Source organism: Lutjanus erythropterus, chromosome 1 (genome assembly GCF_056507025.1).
Source record: "Lutjanus erythropterus isolate fLutEry1 chromosome 1, fLutEry1.hap2, whole genome shotgun sequence".
NCBI classification, from domain to species: domain Eukaryota; kingdom Metazoa; phylum Chordata; class Actinopteri; order Lutjaniformes; family Lutjanidae; genus Lutjanus; species Lutjanus erythropterus.
The window spans coordinates 30680854-30700412 of record NC_139317.1 but is presented as its reverse complement, the minus strand read 5'-3'; the positions used below and the strand labels follow the sequence as shown (position 1 = coordinate 30700412).

General features: G+C 40.1%; 1 protein-coding gene across 2 annotated transcripts in view; it reads right to left on the bottom strand.

Annotated features, from left to right (window-relative positions):
- mdga1 (MAM domain containing glycosylphosphatidylinositol anchor 1) overlaps positions 1-19559 on the bottom strand; it is a 256196-nt gene that overhangs the window by 101314 nt on the left and 135323 nt on the right. The window lies entirely within an intron of this gene.

Genomic DNA, 19559 nt, shown 5'->3' with positions numbered 1-19559 from the left:
ATCTCCCTTTTCCTCCAGCGGATAGGATTTCAGCTGCTGTCACGAGCGTGGAGGCTGCTCCCCCCTGGTTTCTGCCATCTCTCCAAAACTCACTGCCACTTTCACTCCCCATCACCATCCCTCCCTCTCAATCCCCTCCTCCTCGCTCCTTGCCTCTATCTCTTACAGGGCAAAGTTGTGTGTGTGTGTAATCCCGATTCTTTGCAGCCTAATTGGACTGTTGCGGACTTCAAACATCATGGAAACAATTTCTGCCAACACTAGGGCAGCTTTTTTCTCCCTTTTCCTGCCGTTGCATTTCACCTCTCTCCCCCCCTCTTTTCTCACCTCCTCTGTTCTCTTCTCTTGCCTTGTGCCTCACCTCTTTTCGCCGGTATAAACCCTGCTGTACGCTATCAAGAAGGCATGGTGCAGGCTATAGAGAAGACGTGAGGTGAGGTGGAAGTGTTGCAACTATGTTCCTTGACACCATCAGTTGAGAGTGTAGCACAGCCCATGTGATGGATGGAGGAGGGAGGTATTTGTATTTAATGTATGTTTGGTTGAGATATTTGAGATGCTGATGCTGAAAAGGGCACAGCTGTCACACGGCAGCTGTGTCACATAGGCCTAGACAAGCACACACACTCACATCTGGACCTAAATCTGAGTGTGTGCAGTCTCAGCATAGCATCAGAGCACTTTTGTGGTTTGAAGGTTGGAGCTCTGGGAAAGGATTGACACATAAACACACAGTGACAGCTTGAACTGGTTCAGGTGACTTTTGTGACTCAGAAGCAGGTTTTGTTTTAGACTACAGCTTTCTTTTTCAAATGAACAGAGAGTGGGTTATGGAAAGATTCACCAATTCGTAGGATGTAATAAAACTATCTTGCATGCTTTGAAGCTAGGTGCTGTGTGCAGAAACCTCGCCCCAATGTCATGGGAAAGAAGGAAGAGTCATAATGGGTACATCACTAAAACATCATGTGAACACTGTGTCTATATATATTCCAGTAAATTATCAAAAATCAAAGTACATTGTTTTTAATTTGTTGAAGGGGTTTAAAGGCATATAATGAAGCATTTTCCTAAAAAAGCAATGGATACCTATGCAGTTCAGAGAATTGCTCTGTCTGTGTTTTCTCATATTTTTCAGTATTCAGGACATTTCTGGGTGTCAACCTTTGAACAGAGGTGTGCAGTCCACAGTCAGAGTAAAATTCAGAAAGTTGCTAGCATATTAACACATCCTGTTCCCTTGTCTCAATGTCAGTGAGTCTTTTTTTTAATGGTTTTTTGGTTAGATGCCTGAACTTCGGTCTGTGGTCAACACAAGCTTAAGAGGTTTTAACATTTTGTTCTAATAAAAAACAAAACACGCAAGTAAATACCCCACCAATGAGTCTTGAAGTTTCTCCAACCTAAAAAGGGAAGTTGCAAACAAGTGGTAAAATCAAACTCCAGTTGCAGTCGCAGACATTAATCGTAATCAACATGAGCCCCTTAGTGGGGCTGACGCTGAGTCACACCACTGAGTTTGTTCATATCCTAATGTCAGCTTTTCTTCTGTCTTACCGTGACTGCATTTACACTTCAAAAATCATAAAAGTGGTGTCTTGTTTGCCCATAGACTTAGTTTTACAAATATTTTTTGTAGTGGTGGCTTCTGGGGAAAATACTTTTTGGGGCACATGGGAATTTTTCGCTGCAATATCGTGAGCGGCCACTGGGAAAAACTGGAAGCAAGGCTGAGCAGCAACACGATGCCTAGGTCCTATTATATATCTACAAACAGTAACTGACAAATCCTGCAAACTCTACCTTTAACGTCACATGTCTGTGTATTCTATGCATGTGAGCATGCTGTGGTTATAGTGATATACGCGCAAAAACACAAAGCAATGAAAGCGAAAACAGATCAGATTTCACAATGACCTGCATGACTGCTTTCATATACACTGAATTAACAAAGCGTATTTTTTCAGTGCTACTCTGTTTACTAAGAACACTATGGTTTTGTTTATTTTTCTAGGCTTTGACTGTAAATGTATGTATGTATATAATATTTAATTTAAATATTGTTCAGATGTGGTAGAAACCAAAACTTTGTGCTTAACAGATCCTGTAGTGAATTAACATCTTCACCTTTAAAATGTTGTAAAATAGAACAAAATGCATGCAAAGGTAATTGTTTTGTGTCAAAAATATTTCATCATTTGAAAGAATAAATTTGACTTTCATATAATGTGTTTACCCTGGCTAAGCTGCTTGCTCTAATGCAGTGAAGTATGTTTGTGCCTCTTTTATATGAGATTTTCTCAGCGATTCACTTCTTTGCTCTGCAAAGGGCTCACCTTTTTCCATTCCTTTCATCTCCCCATGGACACCCTCATTTATAAAACGACAACCCACAGATTGGGACAAAAGGCCCAGCAGGACACTGGACAGTGAGGTAACACCAGTCACTCTAAAAGCCTCTGCCAGCAACGGGCCATCAAACCTGGGCAGCTATCAAAGATATCTGCCTGTTAGTTCTGCCACGTGTGCATGTGTGTGTGAAAGAGATCTGGCAAAAGAGCTAGCACCTTTGTATACTTCAATTTGTGAATATGCACATGCATATGTGTGTGTGTGTGTGTGTGTGTGTGTGTGTGTGTGTGTGTGTGTGTGTGTGTGTGTGTGTGTGTGTGTGTATTGTCCAAGACTGGCACAGTTTTTCTGTATGATTTTCACAGATCATTTGCCGCGCAGGGGGAATCCGAACTGACTAATGCCATGGTACTGTGTGTGTGTGTGTGTGTGTGTGTGTGTGTGTGTGTGTGTGTGTGTCACAGAGTGAGTGAATGTGACTATCTGCTGTCATTCTGTCTGTTTGGTGACACTATGACTGTGGTGAATGTGGAGAAAGTGGAAAGTGACAGATTGACACAGACAGACACAGATACAGACAAGTAGATTCTCAAGAACTTCACTTAACTGTAAATGGACACACACATTGTAGAGTCAATCAGACATCTACATTGTATGTTTATATAAATGATTCTGATAGCATACATAGCATATTATAGCACACATCAGAAAATATGATTCACTCATGGTGCCAGTATCAACACAATCTGGTATATTTGTGCTTTGCCAAAAACAAAACATTAAACAATCATCCCACTGGAACACAAAAAATATGTCCCTCTTGTATTTCTATTTCAAAATTCCCTTACTGAGGTCACGGATAAAACTGTGACAATACTTTAACAGTCTTTTTTTTCACATGACAATTGTGTTAAAGCTTTTATAATCCAAGCTCCCAGGGTGAGGGTAACTTTCCTCAGTTTGGGCCCTTAAGTAAATAGAGACACAAGATGAAACTGCAAGTGTACAGAAATACAATATGAAACTTTAATGAAGCTCCTGATTTCCCCAAAGTCCTGCCTTTGCACACAGCTTAGATCAATTGCACTGCACTGCTTTTGTTATCCACGGTTTTTAATGTACATCTACACATCCAAATTTCAAGCCGCGCTGTGGGTGTGGTGTTGTTTTCTGCTTAGAAACCATAAAGTGGTGCTGACACAAAGACATTTTATTTCTCCCTCAGAGTGTGGCCCTTAGTTTGGACACTTAGCTGTGGATTAAGCAGATCACAGACCTTTAAAAGTGTATACTCAGCCCAAAGATAGCTAATAAGAATGTCTAATTATTTTTTCTTTAAGCCTGTCTTCCAAGACAAACTCTGCATGTTTGTTCTGGATTATATTGTTTTGAAACCTTATGATTTGAGATATTAAGGACAGGGATTTGTATATTAATTAAAAAAAACAAACTTACCAATTTAATGTTTGTTTAACTTAAAGTGTGTCAAAGTCTTTGACAAAAATTTAGTTGAGTAAATTTTTATGTAGTTAGTATGTGATTGAATATGTAGCAGGATTGTAGCATGTAGATATGTAACAAACTTACTTTTCAGAATAGTTTGGATTATTTGAAGTGGGGTTTTATGAGGTACTTACTGATAGACAGTGTATCACCTATAGTAGATGGCACACCCTGGGGAAGTGGTAAGAGTATACAGCAGAGAAACATATTTTATTTTTTAAACTTGTCTTTTTATGCCTTTAATTTATAGGACAGCTGAAGATATGACAGGAGAAGGGGAGAATGTGGAGGAATGACATGCAGCACAGGGCCATAGGCAGAAGTCGAGCCTATGTCCACTGCAGAGGACTCACAGGGCCCTATCTTACGCCCGGTGCAAAGCCAATGCGCCGCCAGCGCAAGTGATTTTGCTATCTTACGCCAGCGCAAGTGCCATTTTTGCCATGTGGGTAAGATAGCAAACGCACTTGCGCTGGGTCTGTGCCGCTGTGGGCGGGAGGTCTAAGCATGAAGGCAAAACGAAGGCGTGGCCGGGCGCGTTTGCTATCTTGTGCTCAGCGCATTTGAGTAAAACGTGTTTGTGCCTTAGGGTCGTGTCTTGTGCTGATCGAAAGCAAGCGGGAGGCGCAATGGATTTAATTTATTCAAGGCGTGTCCAAATCCACCTTTGCCATCTTGTGCCAGGGGCAGGAGTGATATTTTGCTCTGCCCCGCCCTTTGCGCCACCAGCGCAAAGCAGGATACACCTATCAGATGTGCCCAAGTGCCTTCATTAATTCACAGGCGAGTTTAGGCCGAACATGCAATAAACCAATCAGAAAGTCAGCTCTCATCACCTTTTAAGAGGCAGGTGCCCAGCAACGCAAGCGGAGGCAGCATGACGGAGGATTTACCAGGAAGAAACAAAGAGAAAAGATTTTCAAAGCAAGGAGACAGATCTGGTTCGAGAAGAGAATGTGCAAGAGCACGCAATATATCACGCTGAAATAGTTTACAGTAACGCCTGCAAAAAACAATACAATAAATGAACTGCAAATGTCATGCAGATATGTAACTGGTAATGTTTTACACCGAAGCACCTTGAAATTGTGTTGTATTTTATAATTAATTATTAGCATCATCATCATTATTAATTTTACTGGCTGAGGAGCGGGGAGAGAGATGGTGCAGTAGAGAGGAGAGGCGAACAGATCCAGTCCAGCCGCGAAGCTTCCCGGTTCCGCTGGTCCACCTGAGCCAGGTGGAGGAGCAGATACGCGGCTGTCTGTGCTCCTCCTTCTTCTCCTCTCCCACCTAATCATCATCTCCTCCTCTCATCCTCCCTCCTCTGTCCCGCTGCGAAACAAGTTGTTCTGTTCTGAACTTTGGAGTGTGCAAAATTACGCACAGATCTATCCAACCAGCTCTGATAGAAGCACACATAACTTTTTTCTCTGTTGGGCTGGAGTCCTGTGGTCAAATATAGTGTCTTGTATATTTTGTATGTTATAGATCATAACTGTTCAATCCTAGTTTTTCTGGATCATAACAAACAGGCAGACACAAACACTACAGCTGCTCCAGCTGTCATGCTGACTCATCTGATAAAGACGATCAGACAGGTGTGATCGCGGCCGTGCTCCCTTCGCAGGTCTATTTAGATTTATTAGGATTTAAAATTATAATTATTTTCCTCTTTAGTGAGTTTATCTTTAAAGACACATGCGCACACGGCTGTTTAACATTGATGAAAAGTGTTCTGTGATTGTGGAGACGTGTGTGCGCCTCAGCAAAGCGCGAGACACGCGAACGCTTTTAATTTCAATATTTACATTTTATTGCTGATAAAAAAATATGTTCAAATAACACTTAACTAATCCACACTCACGTGGGAGGAAGAGAATGACCATAAATGACGGTGTTTTGTGATTGTAAAGACGTGTGTGTGTTTCGGACAAGCCCACCAGGTGCTATCTTGTGCTGAAAGACCACAGACTTTGCGCTTCGACCAGGTTTTGGCTGGTCTAAAGCGCAAGCGCGTTTTACTCCAATGCGCTGAGCACAAGATAGCAAACGCGCCCGGCCACGCCTTCGTTTTGCCTTCATGCTTAGACCTCCCGCCCACAGCGGCACAGACCCAGCGCAAGTGCGTTTGCTATCTTACCCACATGGCAAAAATGGTACTTGCGCTGGCGTAAGATAGCAAAATCACTTGCGCTGGCGGCGCAATGGCTCCACAATCACCAAACACCTAAATTTACATGAGTCTTTATTCTCCACAGGAGTGTCGATTAGTGAAGTGTCCTTTGAACATAGCTACCGGCAATAAAGTGTAAATATTGAAGTTAATAGTGCAGGTATGTGTGTGTCTTACCCTTGGCTGAGGTGCGTAATCACCAAACACCTTTCATTTATGTTTAAAAGTCGTGCACGCGCGTGTGTCTTTGAAGTTAATCTCACTAATAAGTACAACAATACTATTATTATAATTATAAAGCCCAATAAATCTCAGCAGACCTGCAAACAGGATCACAGCTGATCGTCTTTATCAGATGAGTCAGCATGACAGGTGGAGCAGCTGTAGTGTTTATGTTTGCGTGTTTGTTATGATCCAGAAAACAATGTTTAAACAATTATGATCTATAACATATAAAATATACAAGACACTATATTTGACCGCACGAGTCCGGCCCAACCTGAGAGAAAAAGTTATGTGTGCTTCTATCAGAGCTGGTTGAATATAACTGTGCGTAATTTTGCGCACTTCAAACTTAGGAAACTCTCTCTGATTATTCCGCAGCGGCTCAGAGGAGCGAGGATGGGAGGAGGAGATGAGGATTAGGTGGGAGAGGAGAAGAAGAAGGAGCACAGACAGCCGCGTATCTGCTCCTCCACCTGGCTCAGGTGGGCCAGCAGAACCAGGAAGCTTCGCGGCTGGACTGGATCTGTTCGCCTCCCCTCTCTACTGCACCATCTCTCTCCCCGCTCCTCAGCCAGCAGAGTTAATGATGATCATGATGAAAATAATTAATGATAAAATTCAGCATACTTTCAACGTGCTTCAAGGTTAAAATATTACCAGTTACATATCTGCATGATATTTCCAGTTCATTTATTGTATTGTTTTTTGCAGGTGTTAATTTAAAATAAATTATTTACACGTGAAGCTGTTTTGGAGACGTCCTGCTGTCTCCATATATCGCGTTTTCACTCCTCAAACCAGGAGATCTGTCTCCTGGCTTTGTAAATCTTTTCTCTTTGTTTCTTCCTGGTAAATCCACCGTCATGCTGCCTCCGCTTGCGCTGCTGGCGCACCTCTCTCAAAGGTGATGAGAGCTGACTTTCTGATTGGTTTATTGCATGTTCGGCCTAAACTCGCCTGTGAATTAATGAAGGCACTTGGGCACATCTGATAGGTGTATTCCGCTTTGCGCTGTAGGCGCAAAGGGCGGGGCAGGGCAAAATATCACTCCCGCCCCTGGCAAAGCTGGATTTGGACACGCCTTGAATAAATTAAATCCATTGCGCCTTGCGCTTTCCACTTGCGCTTTCGATCAGCGTAAGATAGGGCCCACAGTCTCAGTATATGGGTTGAATGCTCTACCAGCTGAGCTACCAGGCCACCAGCAAAACACATTTTAGCTACCTAAAAAAAAAAAAAATCAGTATCAGTTTAATTGTACGCTACATTTAGAATATTTTCACAGGTTTATCTTGCTGTCAGAGGGCTTTTTCTGCTGGTAAACTGCTGTTATACAAGGCAAATATAACTCCTTCCAAAGCAACTGGACAGATGTCAGTAATTTTACCTGCAGAACAGCAGACATATATAATAACCCAAATGAAAAATGTAGAGGTGAAAATAACACAAATATAGACATTTATGAATAAATATAAATATACAATTAAACAGATATTGATTTTTTTTAGGTGGCTAAAATGTGTTTTGCTGCTGACCCTGTCCACAGCTGTACATGGCTTCGCTTCCTTTACCAGAACTCCAAACTGGGGGAAACAGGAGGCCACCATCTACTGTAGGTAATACATGGACAATGGATGAATACCTCACACAACCCCACAAATAATCCAAACAATCCCTTGAATAATAATTTAAGAATATACAAAATACACAGCGACTTACAGATGGCCAGTAATCCTTTCACTTACTACTGATTTTTACAGAAAACTGTGTAGCATACAGATTTTCCTGTTTGGGCATTCATGCCTTGTTGTATGATTGTCTGCATTTGGAGAGACTGGAAAGGAATGGGATAAAAATATTTCCAGAACAATATCAGAGACAGAATATGCGCAATTGAAGTCCTACACTGTATTCAAATCTGCAAGGTCACAGTTATGGAGTTCACCTTAGTTACCCAGGCTACCTGTATCCTTGGATATTATTTTTAACATAAACCCAAGTGAGAAGAAACAGAGCTGTAGAAGCAGGCTGGAAAACTGTAACATCTATAAAAACTGCCACTTTATCTGCTGTCGTTTTGGCTCTTTAACATTTACATAATGGCAAACACCTCAGTTTAGATCACACTTCATGAATAAATTTGACTTCACTTCATTTAAAAATTTATGATAAAGAAAATAAGAAAAAGGCACATCTCTGGCACGCTGTCTTATCTGGTTGACACAAATTAATTCAATGGGGGCAATTCAACACTGTGTTTCATACCGTCTTGATCAGGCAACCAGATCCTGTTCGTCTAGCTTCCTATTAATTCAGTCCCTTTATCATTAGAAAAAAACTTTCAAATATTTTATTGTTTGTTCAGAATATTCTCAGGTCCCAGTTCATCTCAATTATATTAAAATCTGAAGGAGGAAACCATCTTATACACCAGAATGTGCTTCAAATTTACCAGCTCGTGTTGAGGTATTCCCAGAGGGTTTAGACAGAGTACAATTTCGGTCAGGTATTCCAATTATGTTTGCTCTTGAAAATGATGTTTGATGTTTTAATACAAATTTCAGAGCAACTAACTAGCAGCCTTGTATAGGCTTTGTTTGCTTGTTATCTGAGATATCAGATGATCAGAAGTGTGAGGTGAATTACAAATGCTGGACATCAAGTGACGACGCTGCCAGCAAATGCAATAAACCTGTGAGAGGATGGATGCCAATAACAAAAGAAAAAATCTGCTTTTTTCTGTTTTGACCACCAGACCCTTTTTAATGGGATGGTCTGGATAATTTGAAGTGGGACTGTATGAGATGATTCTCATCCCAGCTGCTTCGCACTTGGCTGCAAACCACCCCAGTACATGCTGAAGGTCCTGGTTCGAAAGAGTCAACAGGACAACATCATCCGCAAAAAGCAGAGATGAGATCCTGTGGTCCCCAAACCGGACTCCCTCTGGCCCCTGGCTGCGCCTAGAAATTCTCATTCACCGGGTAGAACCTGCCACCTCTCACCGTGGGCAACTCCAGAGTAGAAAAGAGTCCAGCTTCTCTCAAGGACTTGGGTTCCAGAGCCCAGACTATGTATATATAGCACTATTTCCCATCTAAAAAGGCTGTCTGACAGCAAGGTAATTAGGTAGTGAAAATATTCTAGTTGTAGCAAAGATAACATACACTTTACCTGATAGTGATCTTTTTCAGTGAACCTTTAAAACATTTTTGTTTCTGACCCTGTTCACAACAGCACATTGCTTAGTTTCCATGCTGGTGCTCCTCTCTGTTTCTCCAAACCGTCTACAATCTACTGTAGGCAACACACTGACTACTGATAAATACCTCATTCAACCCCACTTAAAATATTCCGAACTATAACCTTTAAGAGTTTTTCTTAAAATGGCTTCCTACCCTGCTCCATACCTCTTAGCCCTGCACAATAGATTAAATCTTGAGTGACACTGGGGAAAATAAAAAGGCAAAGATTTAATTTCACCTGCATGTACAGTATCTTTGAAAGACTCTGTAATATGTCTGCATGCCATCAGTTCTTCACAATCGCACCTCAAAAAATCTCTCCGAAATAACTGGAGGAGCCATGGCAATGATGGCAAGAGAGATTTACTCTGAAGCAATCCATCTGAGCGGTCAGGGTTGACCGAGTGTGTTTTTGTAACAAGTTGACCTCTGCTGGGTGCTTTCCCTGCAGCAGGACGCCCTGGACTCCAAATCCTCTTTGATTTCCAATAACATGTCCTGTACTCTAATAGCTCTCTAGGAGTAGACGGCCATTAGGGGACCAAAAAGAAGATGACAGGTTCAATTGAGTGTGAGCGTGCAATGGAGGAGAATAAGGTGCGGTGTGGTGTGGTGTGTGTGGACGGTTGGGTGAGGGTGAGTACAGATAGCTATGTTTAGTATCTATTGTACAACGTAGAACATAGTGTTATCCCCAGTAAACAGAACCGTAAGCATTGTAATTCACTGAAGGTCACTGCAGAATCCATTATCAATTTGCTGAATAATAAGTGGGAAAGAAAGTGCATGTACTCCATGTAAAATGAAGAAAAAGAGAGGAAGGGGGAGAGCAATACATTGCTTTCATGCTAACCAGATGTGATACAAAGAGCATTTTCTATTCAAAACAGTGCCATAGGTACTGCTTCATCAGACACACAAGACTGATCAAGATGATACATTAAAGCTGTGTTGCACTTGTGCTTAATCAGGTTCATAAATGAAACCAACTGGTTGGTCAACTAATTGGTTTCATTCATAAACCCAATTAAATAATGATTTAACTTCAAATTATGTATGTTGCACCCAAAATAAGTTTAAAATTCAGAAATATTATCTGTACCTCTCTTTAAAATGCAGTTTTTACTCTTAACCTAGATTACAATTAATTATGTTGCACCAAAACTTTAAACACCAATTTAAAATGTGATGCAGTATTAACTTTAAACTTACATGTGAGGAGGTTTAACTTTGAAAATAGCTGCCACTTTCAGATGAACTGAATTGATCAAAATAATACTTGAAGAAAGTTGAAGAAGACTCAACTTTTTTTTTACTTTTTACCTATCAAGAAAACAATGTAATGTTTTGTTAGGACCTTAAGAGCATCTGAAAGCTTTTTAATGTCTTTTATACTTAGACTTTTATGTCCTATTAATCACTGTAATTTGGACAGGCAAGCATCTCCATATCAAACTAGACTAAACTTGAACTGACCTTACTGAAATATAGTTTTTAATTGTGCAGCAGAGCTCTGCTTGATTTTAAATCTGGAGTTACTCATTTTAAACCTAGTTTTGCTAAAATCTGATTAGAACTTAAATTAAAACTATATTTTTGGTGTAACCCTGTTTTAGAATGTGGAGTCGTTTTTGAAAATCAGCTGCTGCTCCTTCCATTTCTGTGGCCTTCCCCGTTGATGTTGACTAGCATTTCAACAGACCGGACCCCTGTCCCTGTGATATAAGAAGTCTAAGGGTACATGCCAATTCCCTCATCTGACCATTCCTCTCTCCTCGTGTGACCCAGAAAACACTGCGGTCTGTCATCATGAAGGCCATTCCAGTAGTCTTATTTCTGCTCTGAGGACACGTGAGTGAGGATATATGAGACCAGCCTTCGTGGGAGTCTTTTATCAGACCGACACACCTGTTTATCGCACATCTGTCAGTAATTGGACGCTGCAGCTGATCGGACTGATCTGATACTACATCATGACATCAGTGCAGGTTCATACTGAAGTTGGCAGACTATAAGAGACACATCTCAAGACTGTGACATTTTATATTGCATTAGTTCTTAGATCACCATCTGGTTAAAAAATGTGGATCTGTCTGATTAACTAAACCATAAACAACTTTCTCAGTTCATTAGAGAGGATATTCCTCCTAATGATATTTTCCCCTTTAATCTATTTCATGGATATTATCACTGTGCATCCGGTAGAAACAATAGTGAGATATATTTACATTATTTTTACTTTTGTCTACTAAACATTGAGGATAATAAATCATTTTACAAATGCAACATTTGAATCCCACTGGGATTATTGAATAATGAATTAAGAAACAGAACGTCAATAAATGAAGATACAAATAATTATTGAATTTGAAAAACATGTTTCTGCCACTAGAAAGGGGTCGTGGACATCCAGTGTCTGTGCAGTTGATGATGGCGCTAGAGGATCTAAAGTTATTTCAATTCTTTCTGAGGGGGTCATGACTGCCTGAGCCAAATTTCACGGGAAATGCTGTAGTTCTCGAGATGTCTCACTCAAGCCCTCAAAAGTCAACCTGGTGGTGTTTGACGAAAAGTCAGGTGGTCATCAGTGTCAGTAGGATTCATTCAATGGGCACCATGGGTGTTCTCATGGCAAATTACCCAATAGAGAATAAATTATATAGGAGAACTTTGAAAATAAGAGCCTTAAATTGAGCTAAATTATTTCCTGGAAAATTCATCTGGAAATCAACTGGATTCCAGTAAACTGGTCAATCTATCTAAAGCACCTCTTTTTCACTTATATAATGTAACATGTGACTTTGGTCTAATTTGAGGATATTCAAAGATGTAAAATATGCAGTCACACTATTCCTGTTATCAGCACAACTGTTACAAAAAAAACCCATAAAAACCATTAAATATAAATCCAGCTTTTGTGACAAGGAAAACAAAGGTAGTGTTTTCTGATGGATAATTATGTGATGGACATTTGGATTAAATCAAAACTGGTGCAAAACAGTTGAAAAGCCTGAAACAATATTCTCAGGTACAAAACAGCTAAAATCAGTTCAAAACATATTTCAGTCGGCAGTAATAAGCAATCATCACACCAGCTAAGAAAAAAGTCAACCAATTCTGCCTGTCTATGGTGGTCCATGGTTTTTTGTTTTGCACACACACACACACACACACACACACACACACACACACACACACACACACACACACACACACACATATAGACACACACAAAACACTGAAAACACATTATTATGGGCTATCGACCACACACACATGCATGCACACAGCCACACGCACAGAAAGAAAAGGCTGTGCATACAGAGAGGCACAAACAGAAGCAGACTTGCTGTTTGATCCAGCTTTGCGTCTCGTCAATTATTCAGCATTCTGCTCATAGAGATCGCCTTAAAGAGGGCATAAAACATGCACGAGGCCCACATTTGGAAATAACGAGAACATTGCCTGTGTTCAAAATGCAATGTTTAGAAGTAAAGATTGATTTAGGCTGACTTTCTCTGCTCACTTTCCTTACATATACCAACAAAATCCCCGGCCTTTTTCCTTTTTTTAACCTTGCAAGTCATGGGTCTGTGTCGATCTCCCTTATTGATTTCTTAGACATTCGCCAAAACCAAATGATGGAAGAGAGGAGCAGGCATTAAACAAATGGCAAGAGTTTCCCAGCATTATTAGCATTTTTGACTACAATTGGATCTGCAGTGTATTCTTGTTGCAGTGAACAACAATGTGATTTAAAACACAGCTAGGGATGCAAACAGTCATTTAACAGTTAGACTAACCAGTCAGTCTCTAAACACTTCACTAAGTAGCAGTGTTGTCAGATGGAATATACAGCAATATCATATTCTAACTTTAAAATTATTGTATTTTGACAAAAACTATCATATATAGTAATAGAACCTGTGTGTTACACAGAGACTCTGTCATTTGAACAAGATGGCGACTGTGTTGCGCTTCACATGGTAAATCACAGCCATGACACAATCACTTTTTCAACACACTGCTTTACCAGCTGCTTGATCACTGGGACGTAGGGTTGGGTGGTATGACAAATTTTCATATCATGTTTTTTTCGAAAATCATATCAGTGTCACAGTATTTGACTGTATTTTTTTTTCATGCAAGAGTGTTCTTACCCACATTTTCTTCTAATGAGAAAAGAATTACTGCAGTTGATTGGCTTTAATCCCACGCTAGTCAGCACCAGAAATACTAGTCGTTTAAAATATTTATCAATATTTCATTCATGCACGATGCCAGTTATCTGTTGCCTCTAAGATTTTTTGCAGCCGCACGCCACTAATCAGGGCTGCGGCCCTGTCAGACGGCAGCCCCTCTCGCCCAGCGCGTATAAACCGATCGCCCTGGCAACCCCGGATGTTTATATCAGCGAAGTCGGACAGATGAATGTAGACTGTGACAGAATAAGCTGATATATATTCACTCGACTGGAGAAACATGTGACCACATCAAGCACAGACACGGACATAAACCTGCAAGCGGAACTGCTGCTGCTGCTAGCACTGCTAATGTGGGACCTAGTGGGGCGTTAATGTTTTTGGTTGCTCTTCAATCATAAACAAGGTTTTTTGGGTTTATTTAAATGAAATTATCATAAATTCAACCTTTTTTGGAATTATTGATTGTATATCCTACAGTCATTCAAATTATGGCACAAATACAACAATTATCATACACCAGGTAACACTGTTGGGTCAAGACTGAACTCCCAGCTTTTGTTGTTAAAACTGGATGGAAACAACTGTAAAATAAAAAAAAAATTCTGCCTTTCTGACTTTACATTTTGCACTGAAGAGTATTAAATAAAAACAGAAAGATGACAGTAAAGACAAACAAAAACACAGACAGAGGTGGCGACATAAAATTACAGACATGGAGAAGAATTTAAAGAAATGAAAAGGAGGCTGCAGGAAGAAAGTGACCATAAAAACACAGTCAAAAATGAAATAGAGCAGCTCTATACATGAGTAACAGCCTGGATGTCAGTGTAAATATATCACCTTCTGTTAGCTATTAACCTGAGAGAAGAGAGATGTCCTAATGACCACTTTTCATTCATAGCAAACCAAAAACAGAAGGTAAGACATTCTGTAGGTTTTTATGATTCTTTAAAGGCAAACTATGCAGGATATTCCATAAAACAATACCAAGACTCATACATAAATAATCCTTCTCAATCATCACCCACGACTCAACAGAAGTGTGTGAAGGCCCCTGCATCTGCAGAGACCCTCCCCTCCACCCATACAGTCTTATTTGCTCATTGTTTTGCTGTCCCCTGGACACTTTACCAACTCAATACATCGGAATTCGACATGGGAATGAGACTCAACAATCAAGTCTTATTCTGATGTACTGACAAACAAAAACCAACAAATCCTACTTAACCTTTTGATTTAATGAGTTAGTTTTATGCATGCAGTCACAGAGAGCACGTCTATGACAAGAAGCCACTTGGAGGTAATTTGTTGTCATGAGGAAGAAAAAGAAAGAAAGAAAGAAAGAAAGAAAACAAACAACATTCTGGCTGTAGAGCTAAAGCTCTTCTGAGAACATCTAGACTCTTCACTTTTAGCTGCTCATCCTTTCACTTTTAACTTAATTCCAAAGAACATGAAGAGTCTACCTTTGAATGTACAGCAGCATCTTGTCTTACGCCCTGTGTTGTTAGGTGTAACAGCAAGGCACAGCAGCCTGTGTTAAGAAGAATTACACAGTGAGTCTTCTCCCAAACTAACACTCATGAATTTGCTGAAAATGGCGCATTTTCGTTGAGCCAGCGCATTATGTACAAGCCTTAATTATGCTTTTGTCAGCAGAGAGCCTGGGAAATGGTATTAAACATTCATGATGGTGTGACTCTATTATTTTAGGCCCATAAAAAGACTAATTTGGGCACAGTTATTTACCCTGAGTGTGACAGTGGAGCTGCACAGTGGTGGTGACAGCAAAGGGGGTGTTAAGGGACAAAGAGGCATAGTTCATTCACTCAACCTCCAGGCTAAAATAACACATACACACAGAAACACACACATGGAAACACGATTATGCAATAATACGGGCGCACGCATTCAGACATGCATATGCCTACACACCAACAAATACACACACACACACACACACACACACACACACACACAAACTCCTTGAGGCCAAAATAACACATGAATCCCTCACTGCAGCCCCCAAGGGCAAAAGCAAGAAAGTCCTTCTGTGTCCCTGTAAGTGCCTTCTGAAGTTATCTATGGGGAGTGGAGTGGATAAAGGATGCCCTTCTTACTCCTTCTGTGGTCATATGGATGCTTGGGTCATGGTGTAACAGTTGGGATCCATACATTACTGTGGGAACACTGTAGATGACAGGTTTGAGGGAATGAGCATGGTGACATTGCGAGTGGCAAAAGAAACATGCAGCTTCTTCTACACGTGTCAGTGCTCATGTATCTGCACTCAGACAAACACATACACTAATGAGGAGGCACAAACAGGCAACAGATGTGTACTGCCCAAACCCGTGGCCTTGCCTTACTGTATATTTAATGCGCTCAGTGGCATGCAGGGCACTGTGGACCACAGCAATAGAGCATATGGAGAACACATATAGATACACACACAGTAATATAGGCTATTGCTCCTCTTGTAATTATCAAATTGCTTGTGTTTTATTGTGTTGTGTTGAGGGACAAACACTGGACTCAGGAGCAATCTGCAGAATGCCTTTATTAAAACAACTCCAGACCACTTCTGTGGTTTCCTGCTCAGATACTTAAGTGGTATTCTGGCACAACTTCACTTTCATCGTCTTCTGGTTAACAGGAGACAGTGAACAAATAAATAAATAAGGGCGCGGAAAACTCCCATAACAACAATGCTGGAAGACACAAAATGCATCATGTCTCATCGCCAGTCTGAGTGAGAAGTTGGGATAATTTTTGTCACTTTGAGTACTTGGTTTTAAAGGAGCAATATGTAAGATCCTACTGTTCAAAAATGAATAGATGGTATATTACATAGTTTCAAGCTTTATTTAATACACATACATGTGTGTATAGATATACACATATTTATATCTATGGTTGAAGCAGGTTGTTTCCCTCCAACAACCTGCAAAGACACTGCACCTACCTGAGCACAAGACAAGCACAACATATGCAACAACCCAAGCAATGTGTCTTGCGCTGCTGTTTGTAACTGTCAGTAAAGTTAAGCCTGTTATCCTGAAAGAAAAAGCTCACTACTCTGAAAATACCCAGTCTGGAGTTGGAGTCCAGTGACTGCCTGCCTTACTGTCTGCCAGACTCTATTAAATAATGCCCAAGTTAACTGTTACAAACAGTTCTCCTCCTTCTAAAAGATGATCAGTGATTTCTTACAACTCATAAACAGACATTTACGCATTCTGCTAACATTTGGCATTAATTTTAATTCTAATAAACATGAAACAGGCAAACAAAAACAGATGTTCCAGACCAGAATGGGAATTTCAAAGGAGACCATGTTGATTGTAACATTATTGTTCATCTCTGATGACATAACATGGTCATTTTATGATTTAGCACAAGCAGTGCTCCTTTGGATTTTTTTGTATTTCTGTTCTTGCTAGTCTCACCACAAAGAAACTGTAGAAAGTTGTGGAAGTGACTATAACATCAAGGACAGGAATGTTTCACTGCTCTGTCAAGTGACCACATGCTCTGCTTCTCTTTAGCTGAAAGAATCCACCTGCTTACCAGCCCCCTTCCTGTTATATCCATTATCTCATATTCCACTTAGTGAGTTAGCATCCCGCATGCATTTATAATGTTTAAAATGTGTATATATAATGTTTTAGATGCAGTGTATTGTACAAATCTGTGGGATCTCAGGTCAAGTGAGCGATTAGTTAAGTTTGTGAGTAATATTTAAGATGCCAAAGTCACATTTGAAACAATGTGTTAAAAAATGAACTCAGGAAGAGAAACTATGAGCAAGATTTTGGCAAAATAATATCTTAAATCCCAGGATATCACCTAAATGATTTGTGAATATAATTAAAGTTGTGCTTATCAAACTCAATGTGCCATACTGTCACCTCCTCACAAATAGTTCTGCAAGACCTAAACCAAGAGTATTAACCAATATCTGGCAGGTCAAAGGTTCAGCAGTGCTCAGTAGTGGCTAATAACAGACCTGTCTATGATGCCCTTGAGCAAGACACTGAAAACCCATCCGCTTACTCAATAAATAAATAAAACTGCTCTAACTAAAAACTGGAAATGTACATTTGAATTCTGAGACAACATGGATAGCATTATTAATTTTTTTTTAAATAAATTATAAATCTGCCTTTATTATAAATCCATCAGGAAGTGTGGAGGGATTTGTACAGACTGTCTATACTGCAGTCAGATTAGCCATTTATGTTTTCTAGACATGGGGGAATTTAATGTGATCTTTATGACATAATATTCTATAGGGTCAAAGGTCAGAAGGAAGTTTTTCACTGTAATATAATATTATGAGCTCAGCTGTGGATGCTTTTATCTGAGCACAATTCAATTTACTTGACAAACACCTAGAAATACTGTATATAAATTGCTGCAATATTCAGCAAGGACACTGGTAGCTGGCAGAGTAAATAAATCTGATTAAATATGATGAAACGATGAAATGACAATGCTACTAAAACTCCCATTACAACTGATATCTCACACACAAACACACACAAACACACACAAACACTAGTGTGATCTTTTGTATGTCCAGTTGTATTGCTCTCACTGTTATCTTTGTACGTCTGCTAGTCGATGCAGTCTCCTTTAAAGGTATTACAGGTTTAACTGACTCTTCCTGAATCCAACACTGTTATCCTTTCCTGTACTTGCTAGGCACATCTATGTTGAAAGGAGGGTTAAAAGATTATGCAAGGATACCTGTAAAAGCTACATTGTCACATCTTAAGTTAGCTAGTTTTAGAAAAACACTAGCTAACTTGCTAGCTAATCTACAGCCATGGAAATATTTTTCCCATAAGCCTCTCATCTCTCATTCTCATCTCTATCAATCCTTAACTAGCTAGTTAGAAACATCTTAGTGACATCTTACATTAGCTAAAGTAAGATGTCACTTTTATAGGCCCCCACAATGTCTTATCAACCCTCTTTAAAATGTTCTTTTCTTTTCAACATAGACAAGCCGAGCACATGACATATCTGCATACAAGAGACAGGATAGGCCAAAGTTGACCGAGGTTCTGCCACACATCAAGCTTGTTCAACTGTTATTGACAGAGCAAAAATGGGCAGGGCTTAGGAAGGGCCACTTGTGTGTCTTCTGAGATAAAAACTTATACAGTTGGCCCTTATTTTGTTACATGTAATTCAATAAGTTAGCTTACGCAAGCGGGGAAGTTCACTATAACAAAAAGAGAGTTTGACAAGATCTGAGTGTATGTGTCCTTACAGAAAGGACAAAGCTGAGCCCTTTTCTTGCAAAAGTCAAATTCCACCTTGGAAGGTCTACTCGAGACCAAAATATAGCTTTTCAGACCATCAACAGTCCTCCAAGTGTTATTTTAGAAACTGCCAACAGCAAAACTCTTCACAGGGGTTATTAGGGAACACTTTGAGAGAGAATAACCCCACCTGCCTGTGGCTGTGATGGTTATTGCCTACTCTCCAGACTGATTTGTGTGGCGCTCGCCATCACCAGCTCTGCCTGCATTCAGAAAGTGCTGAGCTAGCTCACTCTTAACAAAATTTAACACCTTGGGTTTGCGGTAGTGCACCCAGTGGATTCACATTTTAATTTTTTGCATTTTTTCTGGTTTATTTCCTGCTTTCTTTACATTTTTTTATCTGTCTGAGTTTTGTTGAGATTTTCTGTCCTTCCCTACTTTTTCCACAGCGACAGAGATTATTTCCCCAGGCTGGAACACTTGGGAAAGTTTTGAAGACCTGTTTTGAACTGATTTTGGTTTAGGGAGTAAAAGTGCTGTATTATTCACTTGCTATGATTCAGAAAAGAAAAAAAAG